Raw genomic sequence first — 13,756 nt, forward strand, 5'->3', positions numbered from 1 at the left:
AGCTGCCCCCAACAAGAGAGTTGATAATTTAAGCTGGGGAGTACTTATTGCAGCTGTTGCTGCCCTCAGAAGTACCAGTGAATGCTGCTAAGTCTCAGGTGAACCCATTGGAAGCTCAGGTTTTCACTGGGTGCCACCAGGACATGCTGACTTATATGGACAGTCTCTCCCAAGACACAGTATTATCCCTTCAGTCAGAAATTTTCCTCTCCCTGTCCCTCCGTCCCCATCTCCTCTCTCTCTCTCTCTCTCTCTCTCTCTCTCTCTGTATCTTTCCCTCCCCTCCGCTTATCTTTCTCTCACTTGCTGCCTGTCCCAGGTTCTGTGGCTTATAGAAGCAATGAATTTTGTGGTCCCATTAGCGATGTACCATATAGGGAAGGTTACTGAAGAACTCTAGGCCGATTGGTGTCAGGATGTTGACCACTGTGTTTCTTCCAGTTTTGATTTCTTGTTTGTGCCTTTGGTATCCTAATTGGTATCTGTACACAGCCAGTCTTTGTCACGGATGTTCCTTTTCTGTTCCTCCTCCTCGCTCTGACTGTCAACATGGATTTTTCTTCTCTGGGATGGTGAGATATTGTTTAAGTCAGACAGTCCAACAGACTTTGTTACAAGAAGAGGGCAGTTTGCACATCATTGTCTCAGAGAAAGATGGTCATCCAGAGGACCTCTTCTCTGATGCTGGGATTATTGTCCACTCAGACGATATGATGGCTGTTTGGTACATCCACGTTGGGGTGACCCCGCTCCTATCTCCTGTGCTGGGAAGTTTCATTACAAAATATAAAAGAAACAGTAAAGCTACAGTAGTAGCAGAGCTGTACAGCATGTGCATAGAGCATATACACAAATATCGGTGATATCGGTGATACATTGTAACACATGGAAGAAGTAAGTAACATATTTAGGCATTTCAGTTTGGCATGTAGCATATTAAATTAGAGAACAAATGAGAGGTGTTAGGGGACGAATCTCAAGTTTTTCAAATTCCTGGGCCGTTATTTTAAGTATTTCTAAGTATTCTGCTTGCTGGGCATCTACCACAGATATTTTTATGTCGTTATTTAAATATTTCTCATTTCTATGCGGTAATATAGATTAACCATGATCTTACGTTCTTTGTATTACAAATGTTTCTGATTGCACTTTATTATTCTGTTCTTTAACCATAATTTAAATCATTCCTTGAATAGTAGAGATTATTTGCTGTAACAAAGAAAGACATTTGTGTTGCAGTCTTTTAAGAGAGGTGTTTAATGTCTTCTTCTTCTCTTTTGTCTGTTCCCATTAGGGGTCGCCACAGCGGATCGTCTGTTTCCATTTCTTCCTGTCCTCTGCATATTGCTGTGTCACACCAACCACCTGCATGTCCTCTCTCTCACCACATCCATAAACCTTATCTTAGGCCTTCCTCTTTTCCTGTTACCTGGCAGCTTCATCCTTAGCATCTTTTTCCCAATATACTCTGCATTCCTCCTCAGCACATGTCCAAACCAATGTAATCTCGCCTCTCTGACTTTGTCTCCAAACCGTCCAACCTCAGCTAACCCTCTAATATATCGATTCCTAATTCTGTCCATCCTTGTCATGCCCAACTCTGCCACTTCCAGCTCGGACTCCTGCCTTTTTGCCATTACCACCGTCTCCAACCCATACAACATAGCTGGTCTCACTACCGTCTTGTAGACCTTCCCTTTCACTCTTACTGGTACCCATCTGTCACAAATCACTCCTGACACTTTTCTACACCCACTCCACCCTGCCTTTACTCTCTTCTTCACCTCTCTTCCACACTCACCATTACTCTGAACTATTGATCCCAAGTATTTAAACTCCTCCACCTTTGCCACCTCTACTCCTTGCATCCTCACCATTCCTCTATCCTCCCTCTCATTCACGCACACACATTCTGTCTTATTCCTGCTGACCTTCATTCCTCTCCTCTCTAGAGCATATCTCCACCTCTCCAGGGTCCCTACTCTCACTACATATCACAATGTCATCTGTAAACATCATAGTCCATGGGGTCTCCTGTCTTATCTCGTCTGTGAACATGTCCATCACCATTGCAAATAAGAAAGGGCTCGGAGCTAATCCTTGATGTAATCCCACCTCCACCTTAAACGCATCTGTCACTCCCACTGCAGACTTCACCACTGTCACACTACCCTCGTACATATCCTGTATCACTCTTGCATACTTGTCTGCCACTCCTGACTTCCTCATACAATACCACAACTCCTCTCTAGGCACCCTATCATATGCTTTCTCCAAGTTCACAAAGACACAATGCAACTCCTTCTGACCTTTTCTATATTTCTCCATCAACACTGTCAGAGCAAACATCACACCTGTAGTGCTCTTTCCCAGCATGAAACCATACTGCTGATCACTAATCATCACCTCCTTTCTTAACCTAGCTTCCACTACTCTTTCCCATAACTTCAAACCGTGAGTGATCAGTTTTATCCCTCTGTAGTTACTACAGGTTTGCACATCACCCTTATTCTTAAAAATAGGTACCAAAACACTTTTTCTCCACTCTTCAGGCATCCTCTGACTTTCCAAGATTTCATTAAACAGTCTGGTTTAAAAACTCCACTGCCATTTCTCCTAAGCACCTCCATGCTTCCACTGGTATGTCATCTGGACCAACAGCCTTTCCATTCTTCATAGCTGTCCATACTTCCTCCTTGCTAATCTGTTTCACTTCCTGATTTACTATCCTCACATCATCCAACCTTCTCTGTCTCTCATTCTCTTCATTCATCAGCCTCTCAAAGTAATCTTTCCATCTGCTCAACACACTCTCCTTGCTTATGAGTATGTTTCCCCTCATTATCCTTTATCACCTTTACCTGCTGCACATCTTTTCCAGCTGGGTCCCTCTGTCTAGCCAAACGGTGCAGGTCCTTTTCTCCCTCCTTAGTGTCCAACCTCTCATACAACTCTCCATATGCCATATCCATAGCCTATGCCACCTCTCCCTTTGCTTTGCACCTCCTCTCCTTATACTCCTGTCTACTTTCTTCATCTCTCTGACAATCCCACTTCTTCACCAGCCTCTTCCTCTGTATACTCTCCTGTACTTCCTCATTCCATCACCATGTCTCCTTGTCGTCCTTCCTCTTTCCAGATGTCACACCAAGCACCTTTCTAGCCGTCTCCCTTACCATCTCTGCTGTAGTTACCCAGCTATTTGGTAACTCTTCACTGCCCTCCAGTGCCTGTTTTAACTCTTCCCTGAACTCCACCTCACAATCCCCCTTTTTCAGCTTCCACCATTTGATCCTTGGCACTGCTCTCACACTTCTCCTCCTCCTCTTGATCACCAACATCATCCTACAGACAACCATTCTATGCTGCCTAACTACACTTTCCCCTGTCATCATTTTACAGTCTCCGGTCTTCTTCAGACTGGCCCTCCTGCATAAGATATAATCCACCTGTGTGCATCTTCCTCCACTCTTGTACGTCACCCTATGCTCCTCCCTGTTCTTAAAATACGTATTCACCACAGCCATGTCCATCCTTTTCACAAAATCCACTACCATCTCACCTTCTGCATTCCTCTCCTTAAAACAATACCTGCCCATCACTTCCTCATCCCCTCTGTTCCCTTCACCAACATGCCCATTGAAATCCGCACCAATCACCAGTCTCTCACCCTTGGGTACACTCACCACCACTTCATCCAACTCGCTCCAAAATTTTTCATTCTCATCCATCGCACGCCCAACTTGCAGAGGGTATGCACTAACAACATTCATCATTCCACCATCAATTTCCAACTTCATAAACATTACTCTGTCTGACACTCTTTTCACCTCCAAAACACTCTTGGCATACTGTTCCTTCAGGATAACCCCTACCCCATTTCTTCTCCCATTCACACAATGATAGAACAATTTGAACCCACCTCCTATACACCTGGCCTTACTCACCTTATATCTGGTCTCTTGCACACACAATATATCAACCTTCCTTCTCTCCATCATATCAGGTAGATCTCTCCCTATAACAGTCATACTGCCAACATTCAAAGTTCCTACCCTCACTACTACACTCCTAACCTTCCTCCTCTCTTTCTGCTTTCAGGCATGCTTTCCCCCTCTTCTTCTCCTTTGGCCAACACTAGCCCAATTTCCGCCAGCACCCTGTTGGCCAACAGTACTGGTGGCAGTCGTTGTTAACCCGGGCCTCAAGCGATCTGGTATGGAAATATGTGTTGTTGTCCGCGTCTGTTTGGCAGAGGTTTTACACCAGATGCCCTTCCTGACGTAACCCTCCCCATTTATCCGGGCTTGGGACTGGCACGAAGAAATGTACTGGCTTGTGCATCCCCAGTGGCTCTTACCAGAGAGGTGTTTAATGTAAACTGGATGAAATAGATTCAGCGTGGTGTTTAACACAGCTCTGAATCTCTATGTGCTTGTTTTGGTGTGTTTAGTACACACACGACCTCATCTGGGGGTGTTTTTGTTACATTTATAATAAGATATGAATAATTACTTGGATGTTAGTATTCACGAGATGTCCTTGTGGTGGTTGGTCACTTCCAGTTTGAGCTGTGTGTCTGTCTGATAATGATTAACATCATTTATTGTCGAATCGGATCCATTTTTTAGGGTTTGATTTGCACCACTTATCAATCTCCTGACAAGCTATCAGTTTGCTATGTTTCTATCTTCACGTCTGACGACATTACCAGGAAGTTTACCATCACACTTTTTGTTTCTATCTTCACGTCTGACGACGTTACCAGGAAGTTTACCATCACACTTTTTGTTTCTATCTTCACGTCTGATTACTTTACCAGGATGTTTACCATCGCACTTTCTGTGTACTGGCTCATTCAGTCCATTTTTGTATTCGTGCTCTGAAATGCTGTTTCTACTTTTGAAATATTCGTTAGTCGAAGCATTACTTTCTATTTCTTTCTTTTATTTTTGATGGCTTTTTGCTCAGCCGTGTTGTATCATATTGTTAGGTTCACCTTCCTTCTAGTATTGTTTGGTTTTCATTTCAACATTTGTGAAGTTACATTTCTTAGGCATCTGTTGTTCTGCCTTTCTAGAGTTCTATTTATTACACTATTTTTATGAGCTCAGATTTCATAACTGAGTACTCGTTCACTTCAGATGTCCATACATAATGTGTTATGCATCTTTTCAACAGATATAGGTAATACTATAGCAATAACCCACGCCTGGTGTGGGTAATGCTGGATTTACCCACGGTTGGTGTGGTTTGGTCACGAGGGCGAAGCCCAAGTGGCCAAACAAAGCCAACAGTGGGTAAATCCAGCATTACCCACACCCAGAAGTGGGTTATTGCTATTATACAATGACATTATTTAAGAAATAAAATAATTACTTTTCTTAAATAATGGCCTTGTATAATGCCTCCTTGCTGCCCTTCCACAGCTGTCTGGTATTCTACAGCAGTTCTGATGTACTGCACATGCGTATGCCTACGCAGTACATCAGAGCTGTGGGCAAAAGCAACGGAGAAAGCAAGATCTCTGTTGCTTTTTACAAACTGTTTTGCTGTGTTAAAGGAGTTTGGCATAGCGAGACAGCTTTAAAAAAAGCAGCGGAGAATCTCCGATGCCTTTTTTAAAGCTGTCTCGCTATGTTAAACTCCTTTAACATAGCGAAACAGTATGAAGCAATGCAGATCTTGCGTTCTCCATTGCTTAAAAAAAGAGTTATAGTAGGAAAAAGTCCAGGCGACTGGACCTTTTTCCATTACTATAACTCAGATTTACAACGTGCACACTGACCAATCAGCGTGCATATTTTTGAATATTAATGGGGGGTCGTTGTATAATGTTCTTTTTATACTAGTGTCTCCTGAACCATTTGTAGTCGTAAAATAGTTCACAAAAATGTTTGCTTCTGACAATACTCCATGGAGTAGAGGGATCAACTCTAATTATGACCTAGATGGCCAGAGTAAAATTAATGGCTCAGGTGCTGCACGAACCGGGTGGGGTGGAATTAACAGACTCGGGCTTACCCATCATGGGGGAGGGAGGGATGATGACCCAACGTGCTGCAATACTGACTCCACTAGGAGTGTCGGAGTGCAGCATGCAACACTATGGGTCAGAGTACTGACTTAGCTGCACATGGGTGGGAGCTAGACAGATACGTGTGATGCACGCAGACAAACCCATTGAAGGAAAAGTTATAGTCAGTACAGTGAGGGGGTTAGAGCTGTTGGTCACTAACCTTATAGAGTCATCTTCTAATGTTCAATGCTGACCTTCATAGGGTATGAATTTGCTTATAGAACCCAGTCCAAACCATGGAACAAATAAACCATATGGCTGCTGCCATGGTCAGGAGTGAATGAGTCAATTTTTGCTGTGAGAAAGCGTGAATGAGTCAGTTGGGTTTCAGAAGGGGGGAAGTCCACAACCCCCTCAGGTTAGTCATGCCATCTGCAGCAGATGCCAAGCTGCTGTTCATATCTGCGTGATAGTGAGGGCTTTATTCCTGTGTGACAGCAGAACTACCAAGAGAGGTTCATACCTATGTCAGCTGACACTACATTAGCATTTTTGTAATACACGCTGAAGTATTTGTGTGACATTTCATGTCATTTTACACTTTTTCCATACTTTTTAAGATGCCTTGTGATTTCTGTTGTATAGAAGTAACTTATACAGTGTAGCAGTTATATGAAACCGTGTACTCTCTTAAATTGCAAAGAGTGCACAGAATTGCATTTCTTTACTTTGTGATTCCAATAAAAAAAATAACTTTGGAAGGTTTTAATTTCTTTGAAGGCTTGTAATAGTTTTCTTGTTTTATACTTGTCTCCACGAAATAATGGAATTTTCCTAATTGGTAGAAAAGTGAAATATTAGAGTATGACATTTCAAGGAATGAAGGTCTCCTAAACAACCGAATTGGAGGTCTACACTGCACTGGTACTTATATTGAACAGAAACCTTTACAAACAGTGACTGCTGTTACAAAGTAAAGAGAACTGTTGGGATAAACCAAGGCACAGTCTTTAGCTGGCAACATTCTTATTGTCAGCTTACAGTGGTGTGAATCTAAATGTTTACATTCTTTTGAAAGTCTCTTGAGAGAGTCTGTGTAGTTGTTAGTGGCTTGCTTTGATTCCTCTATTTGTAGCAAGTGTATAAATAGAATTGTACACTAGTCTTGGGTTGCTAAATTGCTTGCTTCAGTTAAACATGTATCTGAGGCTAAGGGACATAACAGCTTCACTCTTATTTCTTCTATAATCTTCTGAGAGCAACATTTTATTTAAAAGCTGATTCAGCAGTATTCTCATGAATTCTTTGTCTAATTTCAAGAGCTAAATGCATTTATTGATCATATTAACATCTCTTAAGTGAAATAATTAGTTTTGTTAAGGCTGTAAATATCCTTGAAATTTCCTTGATGTACTCTACTTTACTGTGTCTCAAACTGCAAACATTGAAATTAGTTACAAAGGCCATCGAAAAGTAGGTGCATCTAGAGAAAAATTTGCACATCTGAGTAGCATAAAAACTTGAGTACCAAAAAAATATAAGCACATTTTGAAATGGGCAGTGTAAAATCTGTAGACATTAATGACCTGTATTGCATATTTCTACAACATAAGGTAATTTTTATTTCTCCTGAAAAAGGGAGAAGTAAGATGTGTGTCCTCTCTGTATTGGTGCCAGTGTTGGTCATGTGACGTGGTTTTCTGTGTTGTAGACAGCATCAAAAATTACGTCTGAGGGATGGTCAGAAAATTGTGTGAAAGGGTAAATCAAGCCTGAAAATGGAGACATGCCTCCAAAAATACATACATCATGTCACAGGTAAATCAGGCCTGAAAATAGGATTGTTCCTTCAAAATAGTGACAGTTGAGAGATCTGTCATTTAACAGACACTGAGAGATACTAGAGGGAAATTGCCCAAAATGTTCCACTCACCACCAGGATGGTGCACAGTGAAGAAACAGACTGTCGAAGGTCAGGTACAGTTAGGAATCAGAACAAGTGATAACGTAATTGTTTTTTGGTGTGTGGCACTTGTGGACTTGATTAGATGAAACAAAAATCGCTCTGTAATGAGAAAAAAATGGATGTTTTGGTGGAGTTGCCCCTTAGTGGTCATATTTCTCCACCCCACTCCTTTGGTTAGTTTTTTTCAGAGCTGTAAATGTTTTGTGATTTAGGTTCTGTTTGCACCAGAAATTAAAATCTGCAACAGCAGTTAAACTAATACAAGTTAATGGCCTGTTCACAGCTACTTATTGTGATGCTTTATCATGAGTAATGGTGCTGCACAAGGTTTTTGTGTCATGTCTTGTTGACCACACTGAGCACCAGGAAACACAATAATATAAATGGTTAGTTGGATGCGTCTGTTCACAGGTGGCGGAACACTTTGTGTTGAAATTGAAGCAGTTCTAAAGATCTGATGTTTAAATCTGTGCATGTAGGCAAAACATTGCTGCATTTTGTTGAACAGGTTCAGGCTTTCACATTTTCCTCTCTTTATCAGAATACCTGTGCATGTTCTTTGTCCTATGCGAGTTATCTGCAGAACAGGACAGTCAGCCTCAATGTGATGTATTTTTCCACAGACTCGTAGCCCTTCCTGAGCAAAATAAAGCATTTTCCAGCGTGATTTTTACACATCTTTTTTCTTCCTGATTTTGTTGGCAATAAAGCCTCTCTAGTTCTGTGTATTCAGCGTTTTTTATTTTCTTCAGTTATTGTACTTGCAATGCTGAAATGTTACTGTCTTACTGACCCTTCAAGAATGTTCCTTAAGGTGCACTTAGAATGTCAGGTTCTTGAGTTCTACCCAAATGGAACCATCTGCAAGAAAATGCTTCTTACCTTCCAGTTTCTTGGCAACATCATTTGTAAAGGCATTAAGAAATGCATGGACACAGATGGTTGTCCTCCCCTTGTTGCAAAAAGTGGACTTGTATCCCCACTCCTACCCCCCCAAGTATGTACTACCCTGTCCAGTTTGCTTGAATATGTGTGTTTTCTTTTCTCTTTTTAGTGGCAAGTACAATATGTTTATGTAAACTGAAAACAAGAGATGGACATATGGGACAACTTAAGATATCGTCCATTGGGACAGCTTCCTGTGTACTGCTCAAGCTAAGTGTGCAAACTTTGAGAACATTGTTCCTTGCTTGGATAATGCTACATTTTATTTCATGTCCTGCAAAGCTTGGGATACTTGTTTTCAAGAAACCAAATTTTGTCTAATGGTTTCCATTATGAAAGAAGCAGTGAATCTTGTATGGGAAGCTGTCAAAGCATTTGTCTTAAACTCCTTATAGTTTGTAACCAATAATCCACTGTGATTAGTGCATTCAGTTCAACAAATCTATCAGATTAATTTAACATGACTTCATTATAGATTACTTTTTAACACATTAAGTTTAGAGTATTTCTTTTCCGGGGCTATATTACATCAACGAACATTTAAATGTTCGAATCTCTAAAGGTCGACCTTTAGAGACTGAACATTTAAATGTTTGAAAATGTAATAAAAACAAAATAAAATTAAGAAAAGGGTTTTATCAGGGGGGCAAGCCCCCCTGCACCCCCCCCCAGATGGGGGGGCTTTGCCCCCCTACACCTCCTGCTACTTAAATATACCAACTCCGAGATCGCACATCAGTGTACTACAGTGCGGAAATGGGAAATTTCCCCTTCACTACACTATAGCGTGATCTTGGAGTTGGTATATTTAAGTAGGGGGGTGTGGGGGGTCCAGGGGGGCTTGCCCCCCTGCCTACACCCTTTGGTTTATGTATTTATTACTTAGTTTTTTTTTTAAAGATTTTTGAACACGTAAATGTTCGATCTATAACAGTCGACCTTTACAGATTCTAACATTTGCGTGTTCGTTGATCTAATATAGATCCTCTTTTCCATATCCTCCACTCCCCCTAACCTGGTCATCTGCCCTAATGTCTCCTTTGCCTGCTTCCCACTTTGAAGCATTCTAAAACTGGACAAGAGCTCTCCAGCAAAAATTATGCTTCTGTGGAGGTCCCTGCTTTATCCCTCCTAACCCCTTCCCATTGGAGGCTGGCTGGAATACAAAGGCTGCCTACATTGGGGATAAATGTGTGCCCTTTGACCCATGTCACCCCTGATGCAGCAGACTATGAGTAATCATCTACCCATGGATAGGCATAACTAATGTGGTGGGATAGGCCACCTTCTTCCCCGAGGATGGGCAAGCTGGCATCAGGCACTCATCCTACTTCTACCTTTCCGAGCTGTTCTAGTGATCTCAAGCGTCTTATCTTACAGTCACCTTAGTCTTCTTTCTACTGCCTTTACAGAAATAAAGCCGCTGTTTCTGTCAGGGTTTTCTAATGCACCAGCCTTGCCATCTTTAAGCTGTTAATTTAGGATCAACTCTATCATGATTCTCAGTTTCTGAGGTGATTTATTAGCCAGTCCTCGACCACAGCTGCAGCAACAGAAACTGCGGTTATTTCCAGATATGGGAAGTAGCTTTATCTTTAGCCATTACATGTTTTTGACTGAGAAGGGACTGGAGAACCTGTTTTGGAAATGCAAAGTTACACAACTAAACCCAGAGCCTGACCTAGCGGAGTCGTCTGAAAATCATTGTCTTAGGGCAGCTAACACCGGTTTCACTAAAAAACACTGATATTAATAAGGCGTCCTTCCGTCTGGATGCCAAGAATTATCCACAAGCAGAGTGGAATGGTAACCTTCCCAGGCTTTGCCCTCATAATAATATACCTAGAGATGTAGATGACTCCTTTTTAACTATCCCAATTGTAAACTTGTATTTTATCCATACTTTTCAACTTTTTATACAATTCCATAATTGGCTACCTAACTTAAAGCAAAACAGTCTGTCTTTGCTATTTCCATGGTGTAATATCTCATATTGCTTATTGCAAACAAATTAATATTCCCTATCCTCACACTGTTTCTATCTCTTTATCAGGTGGTTAGGATTCTTTCTGTCTCAGTTCTTCATGGTTACCGAAATATGACCTACTTCCTTTTTACAGTTTTATTAGTGTATATTTCGTCTTCACTGTTTACCTGACTTTCCCCGCGATGGTGGTGCTGCGGTAGCATTGTCACCTCACAGTCTTCTGCGTGGAAACATGCGTGAATGGGCATACCTTCATTGATGGTTGTGCATCAGGGCTGGTAACTCGGCACGTAAAAATTAACTACCAATCATTAGCGGACCGGAGTTCTGCTGTGGCGACCCCTAACCGAAAGACACAACAACTGTTTACCTGACTTTCAAGGTGAAGAACGCTGTTCTTGTTTATATTCAGCACCTTCTGCTCATTTCGATACATTTTTATGTCTGAATCTCAGGCAAGTCTTCAAAGTTATTGAAATGGCTATTATTCTAGAAGCTATATGCACTCCCCCTGTTTACATCAGTGCAGTCGCACTTGGCTGATATTATTCTAGAAGCTATATGCACTCCTCCTGTTTACATCAGTGCAGTCGCACTTGGCTGATATTATTCTAGAAACTATATGCACTCCTCCTGTTTACATCAGTGCAATCGCACTTTGTTGTCGTAGAACCACTGAGTTTTCAGGCAATACTGAAAACCTGCAGTATTTTGGATTTTTGTAACGGTTAATAATGAGATTGAAATAATAATATCAGTATATCCCATGGCTGTAAAGCAGTTATCAATATCTGGCAAGCAGTAACAGAACAGGAGAAGACTTGCTAAGTGTTGTTATACGTTTTGTGTTGGGCAAGTTTGAGAATGTACATTGCTGTGAGGCAGGAATTTAAAGTATGTATATTCTGGGTGGTCTGTGACTACCATTTTCATGTTTACATGCTTTTAGCTTAACCAGTTATTTAGTTATTTAATCAAAGATGTCTGTTTTCTGTGATTTATAACTGTGTTCAAAAAGTTTTAGAATTGTTTTTTTTTTTTTTCTGGACACCATTTATAGTATCCATTTGAAGATCCGCTGTCATCTGTGTGTTATTTAAATGTAAATGTTACTGTCTGTGATTGCTGCTTTTTTGTGCCAGAGTTGTATTTATTTACAATAGTTTTTGCTATAATCAAATAAAAGGCACTGGTATTCTGAGTGCCTGCCTCTGCTCCAGTCCTTAATACAGACGGTTTTCTGATTGTTGATTTTAAAGTTAGCCTTGCGTTGTTCAGAACATGGCCTAGCTTTCTGTTTGGCTGAACTGCAAATAGCTGCTACTGTTACTAACAAGATTTGGCATGTTTACCTTCTTACTCTGAGTCTTTTCAAGCTGTACTGTGCAAATCTGTGGGGCACCATACACGCCAAAGTTACAGGGCAATTCTTTTAAGTTGTTCTATCCCTTGTCGATGTCTTGCCTAGCATTTTCTAGACTTACTGTGGTCATCACCTGTTTTTAGCCCACTGCAAAAGCTTGCTACACTTGTAATGCTGGGTTCGATCCTGCACTCGGTTGCATTCTCTTGCTGCTCTTGTTTATTTTGGCTCTGTTTGGTGCTTTCTTTTAGCATTATTTTCTGTTGCACTATGTGGCTTTGTGCTTTCTTGACCAGAGCTGCACCACATGGTGTTAAGAGTACGACCACAGTAACCCACACTCCATAGTAGCTAGTGAGAGACTGGCCTGTTACTAATTCGCATCATCTGAAATGCAGTCTTCAATTACCTGCACTTACAGCAGCCTATAATCCCCCACAAAAAACTGTGGCATATGTGTCTGTGTTGGTGTTCTATAGTGTGCCTCCTTCTGTGGCTCTCTGGCTGGGACTCGAGTTATAGCTGCTGTGTTGTACTTGCTAAGTTTTAACACACCTATGTCTATAACGTGTTATTTCTTGCCGTGTAGTACTGAGAACATGGTTACTCGTTGACCGATTTCACCTTGACTATACTACTCTTCTGCATTACACCAAACTGTCATTATGTCATGTAACTGGCAGTTAAACATCTACGGTGCAGTTGTTGTATTGCAGCTAGTATGCTACATAGAACCTGCTGTAGATGTCACTCCCATCTGAGTTGCAAACAGGTTTTTGAGTCTGTATGGTTACATTCAGGCTAATAAAGATTTATTGGACTGAACGTAACCATAAAGACTTTAAAAGAAATGAAAATAAAAAATTCAGGGACATTTAGAAGCCATGGAGCTGAAACACTGGATGTCCTTAAGAAGTCATCTGCATGTATCCCATGGGCCTCCATTACAAGAGGTTTTAAGGCATCACAAAGTGAAAATTCTAGCTTGGCTGGGTTTTTCTTGCAGTTTTTACATATTTAAATTGGAGACCAAGCTTTCACATACATAGTATACCCAGATTGTCATTGCAGACTTGCACAATTGCATCAATCCTTGAACCACCAAACCTACATATGACGAGTCTCTAAAAATCTCTCTTAAATCATCCTAGACGATGTATTAATGTGTCCAGACTGCTGTGTCACACTCGTATATCACCCACAAAACACATTACTGTTTCCCCCACAAGCAAGGGTCACCAAATTGGTTTGCAAAAGCCCTTAAAGTCATCCGAGTGCCATGAATGAAAATGTCCTGGGTTAAGTGACTCAGTTGGATATATTAACAACCCACTCAACAGGCGTGGCAAAGATAGGGAGACCATCAGCCTATTTCAGGTGGTAGAATTTGCAGTGCCACCAAGGCTCTTGGATACCTTCACCTCAAATGTGCATATAACTAGGTGCTGCAGATGTAGAAGTGAATGATCTTTAATG

The 13,756-nt window shown here is 41.2% G+C and overlaps 1 protein-coding gene across 1 annotated transcript in view; it reads left to right on the top strand.

Annotated features, from left to right (window-relative positions):
- Positions 1–13,756, top strand: part of LOC122788066 (supervillin-like) — a 1,698,127-nt gene that overhangs the window by 316,062 nt on the left and 1,368,309 nt on the right. The gene's annotated exons all lie outside the window — the stretch shown is intronic.

The sequence above is a fragment of the Protopterus annectens genome, chromosome 13.part0 (assembly GCF_019279795.1).
Source record: "Protopterus annectens isolate FY-2018-M chromosome 13.part0, PAN1.0, whole genome shotgun sequence".
Lineage (NCBI taxonomy): Eukaryota > Metazoa > Chordata > Ceratodontiformes > Protopteridae > Protopterus > Protopterus annectens.